The sequence below is a fragment of the Sceloporus undulatus genome, chromosome 4 (genome assembly GCF_019175285.1).
Source record: "Sceloporus undulatus isolate JIND9_A2432 ecotype Alabama chromosome 4, SceUnd_v1.1, whole genome shotgun sequence".
In the NCBI taxonomy this organism is placed as follows: Eukaryota; Metazoa; Chordata; class Lepidosauria; order Squamata; family Phrynosomatidae; genus Sceloporus; species Sceloporus undulatus.
This window is the reverse complement of record NC_056525.1, coordinates 38,005,559-38,018,788: the sequence shown is the minus strand read 5'-3', so window position 1 is coordinate 38,018,788 and position 13,230 is coordinate 38,005,559. Positions and strand designations below refer to the sequence as shown.

The following is a 13,230-nucleotide window of genomic DNA, read 5'->3' as shown; positions in this document are numbered from 1 at the left end:
GTATAATAATAATAATAATAATAATAATAATAATAATAATAATAATAATAATAATACCCTACTCCAATGCTCAAACCATTATACCACAACAAAACATATATCAGTTCCAAAATTAATTCTTACAAATATTAATTGCAAAGCCCTCTATTGTTGTTGTTGTTGTTGTTGTTGTTAGCTGCCCTCAAGTTGGTTCCAACTCATGGTGACCCTGTGGATGAGACATCTCCAAGAATCCCTATTCTCCTCTGCCCTGCCCAGATCCTGCAAGCCCCTGTCCATAAACCACCTGACTGAGTCTATACATCTGGTTTGTGGTCTTACTTCCTTTCTTCTCCCCTCTACCTTTCCTAGCATTATTGTTTTTTTCTAGTGATCCATGTCTTCTCATTGGGTGACCAAAGTACGATAGTCTCAACTTGATAATCTTTGCTTCCAAGGATAGCCCTGGTCTGATCTGTTCTAGAACCCATTTGTTTATCTTCTTGGCTGTCCATGGTATCCTAAGTACTTTTTTCCAGCACCACATATCAAATGAGTTGATTTTCTTTCTGTCTGCTTCCTTCACTATCCAGCTCTCACATCCATATATGGAAATTGGGAATACAATAGCCTGAACGATTCTGACTTTAGTGCTTAGTTTATATTTCTTTGCTCTTTAGTAGCTTTTCCAGTTCTTTCACAGCTATCCTTCCCATTCCTAGTCTTCTTCTGATTTCTTGACTGCAGTCTTCATTTTGATCAATGCTTTGATCCTATATATGGGAATTCTTTAACTATTTCAATTTCCTTGTTGTCTAGATTGAATTTGTGTATTTCTTCTGTGGTTATTATTATTATTATTATTATTATTATTATTATTATTATTATTAATGTTCAGCATCAGACCTGCCTTTGTACTTTCATCTTTGACCTTCTTTATTAAATGTTCCAATTCCTGAATGTTTTCTGCTATTATTATGGTGTCATCCTGACATATTTCATGTTGGAGTTGTTAGTACTAAGAAAGTTCTGTTTATACTCCATTTCATATGACATACTCAGAAATGGAGCATAGATCCTGGCCCTGTCTGCATTGGCCAGAATACTCCTGAGGCAGCCTGGACTATTCTGGCGTTGGAACTGCCCTGACATACCCCCATTACTTGCATTCTCATTGCAATGCTGATTGGATGTTCACATGCACATCCCACTGTGCCTCCCAGCACAGCCACTGCCACAGCAAGTCACTTGCTCTGAGTTCAGAATGAAGCACCCAGCATCAATCACATGGCTGGGCACCTTTCTTTAATGTCAGTAGGAGCCATACCAGACAGGAAAACAGGATGCATTGTAAACAGCCACCCAGTTATCATAGTGAAGGGCTCCAGAAGATCTGGAGCAAAAGGTACATTATTTTACTCTGTTATGGGGGGGCAGCATACACCCTGGGCTTGGTGCTGAACTGGCTGGATGTCATCTGGTTTGTTTGCACCAGAACCAGAGGTTGGGCTGTGTGGAATCCCTGCTGAGAGGATAGGAGAGAACATTTTATTTGGTCCATTCAAGACAGGGCCCCCTTGAGTTAGAAACTGGAACGGCATCTCGTAGGTATCATCCATTTTTCTGGTAAGTCCATTTGAAGACAGCATGACAGAAGTTTATTAAATCATCAATTTCTATGTATCTACCCTTCACTAAATCCTGTTGTACTGTCTCACTATGGCATGGAGGTGACTCTGAATTCTTGAAAGCTAAGCCTGCTAAAAGCACTGGACAGTTCTACCAGGCTAGTAGGGTATACCCCAAGTGGCAGACAATGTTTAAGTATAGCTGAATTTGCAGATTTTGTGTCTTTCAGGGACAAACCTAGCTATACAGAGAAAGGTTTGTCACCAGAAAGATAGTCATGAGGTGATGAAATGGCTATAGCAACTAAGCATAGAATAGTTACTATCTGCCTCAGTGGAGAGATTGATGCAGTGCTAAATGTTTTTGGCAATGAACTTCAAGGCATTCACATAGACACAGGCGCGTTACAGACCACTGAGAAGCAGCGGTCTGGCTCTGCCTCCGCTTGCAGTGTCCGGGAACCACAGCCTTTAAACGGCGCGGCTCCTGGACACTGCAGAGAAGGAGCGCGGAAATCGCGCTCCTTCTCAGGCCCCGGAAGAGGCGCCGCGAGTGCCAAAGGGCGCACTCGTGGCATCACTTCTGGTGCGCCACGTGCAGACGCAGAGCATCTGCTATGTCAAAATGGCGGTGCCCGTATGAACAGGGCGCCGCCATTTTGTACGGACTGAGTCTGTGATAGGGTAAGGGGCATCTAGAAGAGACTACCCTTTTTCAAACTGGGATGTCCTCAGGACGTCCCTAATGGCAGTTTGTAACCCGCCACAATTTCACAAGAATGGGTTAAAGGTGGATGAAATAAGTGTATGATAATATAAGTTTCCTAAAGCTTCAGCCTCTGTAAAGGAAAAACAAATATTTAAATACAGTGCTCTTGTGCCATATGCAGGTGCACTATAACAGCTTCCAGCTTAGTCGGAAGCTGCACAATAATTAAAGAAATGGTGCACCCACCCATGGGCATGTACGCTGCCCCAAGCTATGAGCATGCCCCCCATTGTTTGCAATGGGGCATGAGTATAAGCAGATTTCCCCTTATGCAGCGGGATCCGGTACGAATCCCCCATGTAAGGAAAGGGCCTGCTATATCAAAAATTGCAAAGCCAAACTGGTTAAAGTCTAGCTTTAAATCAGCAGAGTACCAGAAATATGATTTTGTCTGCTTCCCTAAGAACTGAGAAAGTCTCAAAAAACAACACAAGTAGCTTGTAATTCAAACAAAAAATGATTAATGGTTTGAATCGTTATATAAATCAAAACTATATCCTAATCTAGCAAGTGAATAGTTCAGGTAAAAAGAAATCTTTATCTCAGCATTTTTCCAAGAAAGATGAGAGAGGAGGAAGATGGAAAATCAACAGTTCATGAGAAAATCTTTGAGAGAGTGTATTAATACATCCTTAAAGAGGGAGTGACCTAAATCACATAGTTAGTTTGAATGAGAGAGAGAGAGAGAGAGAGAGAGAATGCAGGAAATTCCTATCTATTTAAGGAGGGAAAAGAGAATACAAAATTCTTCCAACAATAAGAATTTTGTTAGAGTACAGAGAATTTATTACCACAAGATATGTGATAGTATTTCCTTTAGATGATTCTTCAGGGGTATCTTCATCTTTGATCAATACACTGCAAACCTCCAAAACAGAATGCACAACTCTTTCTATAGCGTAGGAGAGACTGACTGCGACTCTGAGCTGTTGTGACAGACCCATATTTCATCTATGAATCAGGACTAGAAGAGGATGTGTCATACAACATCTACAGATTTTCTTCCCATCCATAATGGCATCCAGAAGAAGCAAAGGAATGAGTTGCTACATATTACTTAGAATAATCTAGACAGAAGAACAAGTATCTTATTCTTTTGTTTGGTTTCCATTACAGCTTTCTATTTCACTCCTTGCTCTTCCTACTTCTACCTTTGATTTTCTGTGATAAATAGGTTTTTTCGTTCAGGATTGTTCCAGACTCTAAGGTTTTCACCCAGAACTTGAGATCTAGGAATGATCACTTGTGATATCATTAAGCATTATGAGTTAACTACAGTTCCTCACAACTTATCATTCAAACACCTACAGAGAGGGGAGGGAGAGAGAAAGAGAGAGAGAGAGAGAGAGAGAAGACATTTTTCTGTTTGGAAATTAAGAGAGACATCTTAGCTAAAAGCACTGTTTCTAGATCAAGGTGAAATGATTATTTCTTCACACTTAGAGAGAAGGAACATTTAACATAGTGCACTTGTTTCTAGTCAGAAGGTGAATGCAGAGTGGAGGGTGAGCCCTGGGAGGGAAGAAGGAAGCTTACTAAGTAAATGTATAGACTCACTGGATAGTCTTTACAAGAGAACAATTAAGCCTTTCAAACTGTAGAAACTGCTGCTCTAATATCTGACCCTTTCCTCTTGTCTGAGGCTGAATCTACCCAAACTAAAGATTTGTCTCCTACCTGGAAATAACACACAAAAACTAGAGATTCGTGATATGAAGCCTTATGAACAGCCTTCTTCAAAGCAACATATCCAACTTCCTTCCCAAAATTTCTTTCATTCATGTTGTGTTTTCAGCACAGCTGTTATTAAGTACTTATTTATAGTCACTTTGTAGCAAACAGCACTCATTACAATGTACAGTCTATATCAACGTACATCAGTTCAGATGCAGTGAATAAAACAATTAAATACATCAAAAGCTAAAGTAACAGGCATCACAACAAGAATAAAAGATTGGAAAGATAAAGCTCATTAAAACACAGCAAAGCAACAGAAATCTCTCTCTCTTTCTCTGGCTTTTCTTCGCGGGATTAAAAAGAGTGAAAGAATTTAGAAAGTTGCACTGCTTGCTGCCAACCAGATAAAGTAGGAGCCAGGTGGTCCTCGCTGAAGAAGGTATTCTATAACTGGAGGATTAATAATAAATAGGCCTTATTCTAATTGGCTACCTTCAGCATGAACATGTGGGACCATTTGGAGCAGAGTTTCTGCTATGATCTTGACAGTCAGATAGGAAGATACAGGAAAAAAAGCACTTCTTTGGGGAGTGTGGATGTAACCTGCCAAACAGGTTAACACCAGCTCAGTGAACTAGGACAAAACAGAGCCAATGTGGATGATCAAGTACTAGTATAATAGGATTGTAATACCCACATGCAGTCAGTACCCCAGAGGCAGAAATCATGTGGCCCTTCAGATGTCATTGGCATGCAAACCCCAACAGCCCTAGCTAGCATCTCAAATGGTGAAGAATGCTGGGAATCATAGTCCAACACAGCTGGAGGGATGAATGATCCCTAGCCCTACAGCATCCATTCAGTACAGATTCAGTAAAGGATCCAATATACACAGAATCCAGTGTACGGTGTTTCGAAAAATTACTTTTTGAATAATTTGCAACATCCCTCATCCAGCATGTCAAATGGAGATGCTATGAGCTGCAGTCCAAAAAAGAAAAAGAAAAAAAAGTACAGTTTCCAAGCCTTGCCAATCAGTACAATTAGTAGTGCTGTGAAATTTTGTATAAGGTTCACATAAATCAAGAGATGAACTGAGAGAATCCTTTCCTTTTCTTACTTGCAAGTTTCTTGACCTTCTTATAGTTAATAATAACAACACATGAGAAAAAAAATATTCAAGTTCCAAGATGCAATCTAATGTTTCAGATTCAGAAGATAATGGCAGAGATGCAATTGCTCTTCTTCCTTGATTTAAATCAGCTCATTTTTTTAGTAGCATGGATTTTCTACTCCTTGCTCAACATAACTGGAGTACTTGAATAACACTCCTTCAGGCATCACTAAATAAATACATTTCATAAGGATAGATGTGTTACCATCTTGGAGCAATATTCTGGCACTTTAAAAATTGGATAGACATATTGACTGGAAGACAAACTTTTGCTTTATACATGCCAAAAGATGTCTAGTATACTCAGCAGGACATTTTTAAACAAACAAACAAACAAACAAACAAACATTCCATTTGAAGTTTAAGTTGTGGTCTTTTGTTTGCAGACCTTGCATCACAAACAAGAACTGCCCTCCTCCCATTGCTTGGCCCAATTAGGTATAAAGTGGAGGTGGGGGGAAAATCATTTTAATTACTTTTAAGACAGTAGGGTAGGGGAAGTTGGTGTGTGTGTGTTTGAGAGAGAGATTCACTGGAGTTCTTTAAAGCTCTGCCAGTCTAGTCACTGCCATTTTTTATTTCCCATAATTCTTTGCAGAAGGAAGTTGTGTAACAACATTTTATAGTGACATTTTAAGCAACAGGGAATTTAAAAAGCATCTGGTAGCCTGGGAAGGGCCTTCAAATCACTTCACCTTGAAAACCATGTAATCAGCTTTTGAAGATATCATTCAAGGAAAACTGAATGCAAGCTCTCATGGGTATTCAGAACTAGCTGCACATGTCCTTGGATCTTTGCTGGCTGGTTGGGTGACTCTTGGAGTTGCAGTGCAAAAAGAGGAACTTTTCCAAGCACTGATCTGACACACACTATTATGAGTTAGTGCACACAGCTTTATGTGCATATATATGCACACTCTCAATCTTTAGTGTCTGCTTTGCACATCTGCCAGAGTATTCCTACATCAAGGAAAATTATGTTGATCTTTGACATAATATGAGATTCTTCTGATTTACCAACTACATAGATACAGTTGTAATAGAACACATAGTTTTTGTCGTCACTCTTTATTTAATAGACAATAGGTGATGATGTAAAGGCAATGTTAAAAGAGTTGAATTTGGTAACATACAGAGCAAGACTGAAGAAATAAGACATATGAGTAAACACATGCCAACATCTTTATATTTCTTCTCCCCCAAAATTATAGTTTCATTGTGCATAGTACATAGAAAAAATTCCCTGCATGCTGTGCTTATTAACTTGTGATTGCTTTGGTTGAGCAACTCTAATACAAGATTCAAGGACAGAAGGAGGGAAAGATGTTCTGCCACACCAGTAATATACTTTCTAAAGTTATACAGGCACCTTTAGGCAATACATTTTACTTGTAACATAAAATTTTGTAAGCAATGGAGGTGATAAAAATAATGCCTCCAACAAAGAAGAACTATGTGGGTGCTCTCCAAACCATCACTGCAGTAATAGTTTTTGGGGAAAATGTTACAGAAAGATGTTAATGGCTTTGGGAAAAGACTGTGTGCTGGAAGGTATAGCATTTTTTAAAAGTCTCACCAAAGAGCAATTGAGCATATCACTATAATAGACAGAAGAATTCTGAATTCTATCCTGCTCCCACACTTTAGAACATAGTAAGAGTTATTTGGCTTGGTCCTTTAATCTCCCCCACTTTTCTCCTCCCTTTTACCATCTTTTAAGGAGCATGCCGGAGCCGTGCTTGCCTACTGGTGTCTTATCTTAAGGGTCTATTGATCCATAAAATGACACAAGTCCTCTATATGGATCTCAGAGGCTTTGAGACATTATATTTTGCTATTAAGATTTCATGTGTAGTTCTTGAAACTTTGTTCTACATTGAACAAATTACTCTATTGATCTGAAGGTAATGGAAGAACAGCTTTCAGAAATGCTGGCATTTCTATAACTTGAAAGTACTTAATCCCATGGCCTTATTACAGATAGGGATGGATAGACAGGTCTATTTCTGATCTGTGTCTGTTTCACATCTTCATTTATAAGTCTTATCTGTCTCATTACCACAGTCATATATTTATTAATATTGGTATCAGTATTTTATTTATAGCTCACCCTTTCCCCAGAATTGGAATTTAAGATGTCAAAAATATGGGCTCTAACTAAATCCTGGAGGGTCCATAATTACAGAGGTACAACCAAAGCAGGGTTCATACTTTGTCTTTAATATCATAGCTACTGGTCTGCTTTTTTTTTTTTTTTTTTTGGGGTACTCTTTATATCAATGCCCTTTTCATTTGATATTTCAACATACAAAGAACCCACTTATTAGGAGCATAGAAAAGACAACATGACTATATCGCTTAACATTTATTTTGAGTAATAAGCTTGCAGTTTCTCAAGTTCCAACAGAAGGCAACATTACAATCCCCTCATCTCTGAGTCACAGCACCACCAGGGACGTAGCCAAGATTTTAGGAAGGGGGGGGGGGGTCCAGACTAAGTGACACCATTATAATGGGGTTTGGGCGTGGCGGTGCAGCAGTACGCACCATTCATTTTTCTAATGGAAGGGGGGGTCCGGACCCCAAGATCCCCCCCTTGGCTACATCCCTGGCACCACCATCAGACTCATTAGCCCTACTAATCTGGCCAAAAAAGAGGGACTGAATGCACAGAGCAGGAAAAGGGGTTCATTGTAGCTTGCATGGACCATAAACCAACACAAGGGCAACTTGTACATGTTTAGATGCTCTCTGTGCAATTGGCAGTTCTACTTTTTGTGCAGGTACAGATCATCCATCCAGAGTCTAGAGCAAGAATGGGAAATGTTTGGGTTTACAGACACTGGGCCTCCTGGAAACCACTCCATCCCTGCAAACGTACCAACAAAAATTTAGATACATCCCCATCTACATCTGCTGTTGCAGATTGCTGGTGTGGAGTTTAGCCTTTAACATTTAGCATCCCTTCCCTCCAAACTTTACCAGTCCAGTGACAACAAGATGTTCTACACAAGCAAGCCCTGTGGAGAAGAGCCAATGGACATGTGGACAACCCTTCCATACATGCTGTTGTGATAACGAGTCTTTCTGAAATGGCCAGCTACCTATGTGCACACCACACAGCAATATGTCATGGATGCCTGTCATAAAAATTACATCAGAAGTAGGTGTCATGTGAAAACCTTAATTCCATGCACAGTAATAATAACATATACCTGGCTGGCTACAGAGAGGCAACACACATACATCAAATTATATCAGTTGCCACAAGCCTGAGCAATGTGTGGATAGGCCCACATCAAGAGATTGTTTCAATGATTTCATAAATGTTGCAGAGTTATTTATAAATCAAGATTGGATGCACTTTCAGTATTCACAGAAAAACACAATTTCAACTCAAGACCAAGTTTTTCAATTATTGGGAGGAGAAAACAGCAGAAGACAGTCCAAACTGGAAAGTAAAAAAACAAACAGCTTCATTTATATACCGCTTCATACTGAACTAACAGTGTCTAAGCGGTTTACAACTGTAAGCTAATTGCCCCCAACAATCTCAGTACTCATTTTAGTGATCTCAGAAGGATGCAAGCCTAAGTCAAGCTTGAGCCCTTTCACTGGTATTGAACTCGCAACCTTATGGTTTTGAGTGAGTGGCTGAAGTACAGGGATTTAACCACTGCGCAAAAAGGGCTCCTGCTAGTAAACATAGATCCAGTAAATATAGATCCATAAAATCTAGTAAACATAGATCCAGGTGATCTATCCTAAACTGAGCAGCTTACTTATGTGTTAACAAATCAGGAAACTGGATCTCCACTATATAAATAAAGTACAGTGCACCTTCATAAGATATGTACAATGTACGCATTCACTCATTATGTTCAGAGGTTTCCACTGTGCTGTGTTATTACCATCTGGATCAGCAGAAGGTAATGTGAGACAGGGAAAAAAGGCAGGCATTTTGTCACTTTTTGTAGAAAGCATTGTTTCACATTGCTCTCAGTGGAAATGTCTTCCACAGAATATGGTTAAAAACAAATGTCTCTCTCTCTCTCTCTCTCTCTCTCTCTCTCTCTCTCTCTCTCTTTTGGTGCATTTCAAATTCCTTCTTAGAATCATAGACCATTGAAGCAACCAGAGAAACTTCTCAAATCAGGCTACCAAATGCTGATCCATTTTCATCTTTCTCCTGATCCATCTGTTTATTTTTTTTCTGTGTTAATCATAACTGGGAAATAATGCATTACAAGTAAAAATATTACTGTAACATGTTAATTTGGGGAGAAGGAATGAAAAGAAACAATGACACGGGACAGACCATCCAAAAAGGACAGTCTCCTGGAGCCTAGTTTTGGTCCGCAGGGAAGCCACAGCCTCCAAACTGCGGGACTTCCCCACGGACCAAAAAGAACCCGCAAAAAGCGGGTTCTTCTTGTGATGCCATTATGATGTCGCAGTGCGCCAATGGCGCACTCCCAATGTCATAATGGTGCTGGGACATGTGGATGCTATGCATCTGACACATAACAATGGCAGTGCTTATCTGTACAGGGCACCGCCATTTTGACGCCCTCGTCATGTGTGAGGGGCATCTAGAAGCGCCGCCCCTCACACGTGACGAGGGCATCCTATCCCGTCCATCTGGACCGGGCCAATATTAATTTTAAAAGTAATGATGCTACTTCTTTTGTGTAATAATTGACTTCTGAGACCATACCTTGGGAGATAATTTGAGTTTTTCCCATTTTTTGTTGATTTCTTACTGGTTTAGTGAGGTATTTTTTTAAAAGAACTAAACAGTAGCAAGTAACTAATGAACAACAAGCTACTTTTTAAAATACTTGTTTAAACAAGTAACTTTCAAGCTCTGCGTATACCACTTAACATAAATTTTCACCTAATACAAATGCATTCAAATCATCTCAGCATAGGAGTGTTCCATAATTCAAGACCATAACAATTGTTCAGTACATAATAGGATACCTTTCTACAAAAACATTGGGCAGTGCTGTACACTATACAAAGAAACCATTACACTCACCCTAAGTATAGTCACGAATGGGTTCAATTTCTCTTCAGAAACAATCCTGTTTTTAAGAAGAACCTTGTTGTTTCTGCACAATTGCCATAAACAGCTGTTTGCCACATGAAGACCTAGGTGTGTCACAGGAGCTGAAGGCAGTTTCTCAGCAATGTACAGAAAAGCAGGAAGAATAGACTCTTCAATCTAGGAGAGAGTGAAAAACAGGAGTTCAAAAAACTCAGAGACCAAGGGGTTGTTGTTAATTGTACATAGCATTTTAGAGAATACAAAAGGATAGGTCTCCACCCCTAGGGAAACTAAGGCTGCATTCACACTGCTGAAATATCCAAGTTGACACCACTTTGACTGCCATGCTCAATACTATGGGATACTGGGATTTGTAGTTTGTTGTGACATCAGCATGCTCTGACAGAGAAGGCTAAATATTTCACACAACTACAAATCCCAGAATGCCATAGCATTGAGGCATTATTTTTGCCCTAGAAGAGAGGAGAAAATTAAACAGTGCTAGGTTGGGGGGACTGCTGTTATGTGTCTTCAAGTTGTTTCTAACTTATGATGACTTTAAGCCTAGGTGACCCATCATAGGGTTTTCTTAGCACGATTTGCTCAGAGAGGGGTTTGCCATGGTCCTCTGAGAATAAGAGAGTGTGATTTGGTCAACATCACCCATTGGGTTTCCATGGCTAGGCAGGGATTCGAACCTTGGTCTCCAGAGTCATAGTTCAATGCTCAAACCAATATGTCATGCTGATTCACTGGTTTAGGGAATATATGCCTATTTAATGTACATGGATCTAGGCTTACAGATGGAGTTGAAAATAGCTGAAATACATAGGAAACATACTGGGGGATCCCATTTGGTGTATAGCAACAGCCCAGAACAGTATGAGAGCACAGCACATTGGGATGGCTGTAGGGTTGAAGTTCAGTTGTTTTATATAGATGTCGTGGGAGAAACTAGGACAAACTCTGTTTAACTAAGCTGTGAAATCTAAAAGGGAGGGGGAGAGTACAGTGTATCCTTCATATCCATGGAAGTTCAGTTCCAGCCTCCCTCCCTCCATGGATGGGGGAAAAACATGGGAACTCATGTCCATATTAGTCAGTGGGTGATGATGTGCACTTGTCTGTGTTGGCATGGCTGCATGCACATACCACCATTGAGTAATATCAGGTGTGGGAACTCCAATCCATGGGTGGCTAGCCCACTGATACAGCAGGCCCACTAAATGTTTCAGTAGTGGTGGAATCTTTCTCTCATATATATTTCTGGCTATGTCAGCTGGCTAGCTGCACTACATGCACAATATAAAAATTTGGAAAATTTTCTATTTTGGTTGCACCCCCCCCTCCCTGAATTCTCCAGACTCCATAGTCAAAAGTGAAAATGTCATCAGGAGAAGTTCATTCTGAGATGGAATTACTCAAACTTCACAAGACAGTCTAACCAACATTTGTTCCAACTACCATATGAAAAATGACTGGAAGAAATGGAATAAGCTGCTTTTGGAGACTGAAGAGCAAGAATGAAAACAACATTGATCTGGGCTGACCAGATTTCCACATGATCATTTTGAATAGTTTACAGACCTGGCATTCACAGAATGAAATTTGCGTTTGGCTTGCAATATCAAGAAAATGAGTTCCTTTTGACAAAGTGCACAGTGTACCCTATTATTGTGAGACTTCAATGATGTATTTGAACAAGTGGGGGGGGATGGTGCAACAGAATATCAGAAATGGATATTAAGGAGGAAAGCCCCCCTCCCAAGATATTTCACTACTATTTCAGTGGCTGATCTGGCAAGCTAATCCTAAACAAGATCCTAACAAAGTAAGTCCTAAACAAAGGGCCTCAGCAGACAGGTAGGGAAAAACTGCTTGATCCTGCTTTTCGCCAAAGCAAGTTGAAACCTTGCTGCCTGCACAGCCCACTCCAAAGGTGGGCCAAATGCACATAGTCTGAACGCATGGTGTTGCTTCACACTGCATCACTTTTTTTTTGTTACCTCCCCACCATACATGCACACCACTGCACAAACACACTGCTGGCAACCCCCAAGTACCTCCCACATCTGCCTGTTCAGGGCATTGGTGCATCAGTGTGCGAGTGATACATTGGCAGAGCACAATCATGGAGGCACCCCATACATGCCCTCTTCACCCAATGCCCCCCTGTTGGGCTATCTGGTTGTGTATATTATTATTAGAGTTGTCGCACATTCATTTCTTTGTTTTACCATAGCCCCACACTCTCATCAGTGAAGATGTGCATCTTCCGCAGTAAGCTGAACTATCCTGGGTTCTGTTTGCTCTGGTTTTTAGCTCCAGAGTGCAGATTTGGTCCAGTTTCCTCCTGCTATGGATGTGTGCATCATCTAAATGTCCTACATTCAAACCACTTTATTTGGCCTGTCTGTTCAACTGCAAAGTCTGTATTTGCAGACATTCCATTATTTTTCTGACAATATGTTTAGAATCACATCCTATGACTATATAACCTGGGATTGGAGTCCAGCTATCTCTATCTAGAGAGGTTTGGCTATCATTCTGCAAGATAATTCTGAATGAAATCCTTACATTTGTGACAACAACAAAATGGGTTTAGGCACCTAAAAGCTACAGAGTTAGTTCTGTAGGATTTCTAATGGATAAGGGACACATCATAGTAAGTGAAACACAGGAAGCTGTCTCATACCATCAGATAATTGGTCCATCTAGCTCTGTATTTCAGCTGTCAAGTGCTCTCCAAGGATTCAGAAAGAGAATTTCCCCAGCCCTGGATGGCAATGTTATAGAATGGGCTGGATCTGAGACCCAATTTTGGGTGAAAGGCAGGATGTAAATAAAGGAACAGAACAGAATAGAATCTTTTGCAGGCAAACCATGTGTTCAACCACTGAGTTGCAAACCTTCTTCCCCAATGACCTACAAAATCTCTTCCTCCTTCCCACAG

The 13,230-nt window shown here is 40.2% G+C and overlaps 1 protein-coding gene across 4 annotated transcripts in view; it reads right to left on the bottom strand.

Moving 5' to 3' along the window:
- Positions 1–13,230, bottom strand: part of DLGAP4 (DLG associated protein 4) — a 524,530-nt gene that overhangs the window by 402,641 nt on the left and 108,659 nt on the right. For all 4 annotated transcript variants that reach the window (XM_042466057.1, XM_042466061.1, XM_042466058.1 and 1 more), the window contains exon 2: positions 10,269–10,454. The gene's annotated coding sequence lies outside the window, so the exon portion shown is untranslated. The remainder of the gene's footprint in view (positions 1–10,268; positions 10,455–13,230) is intronic.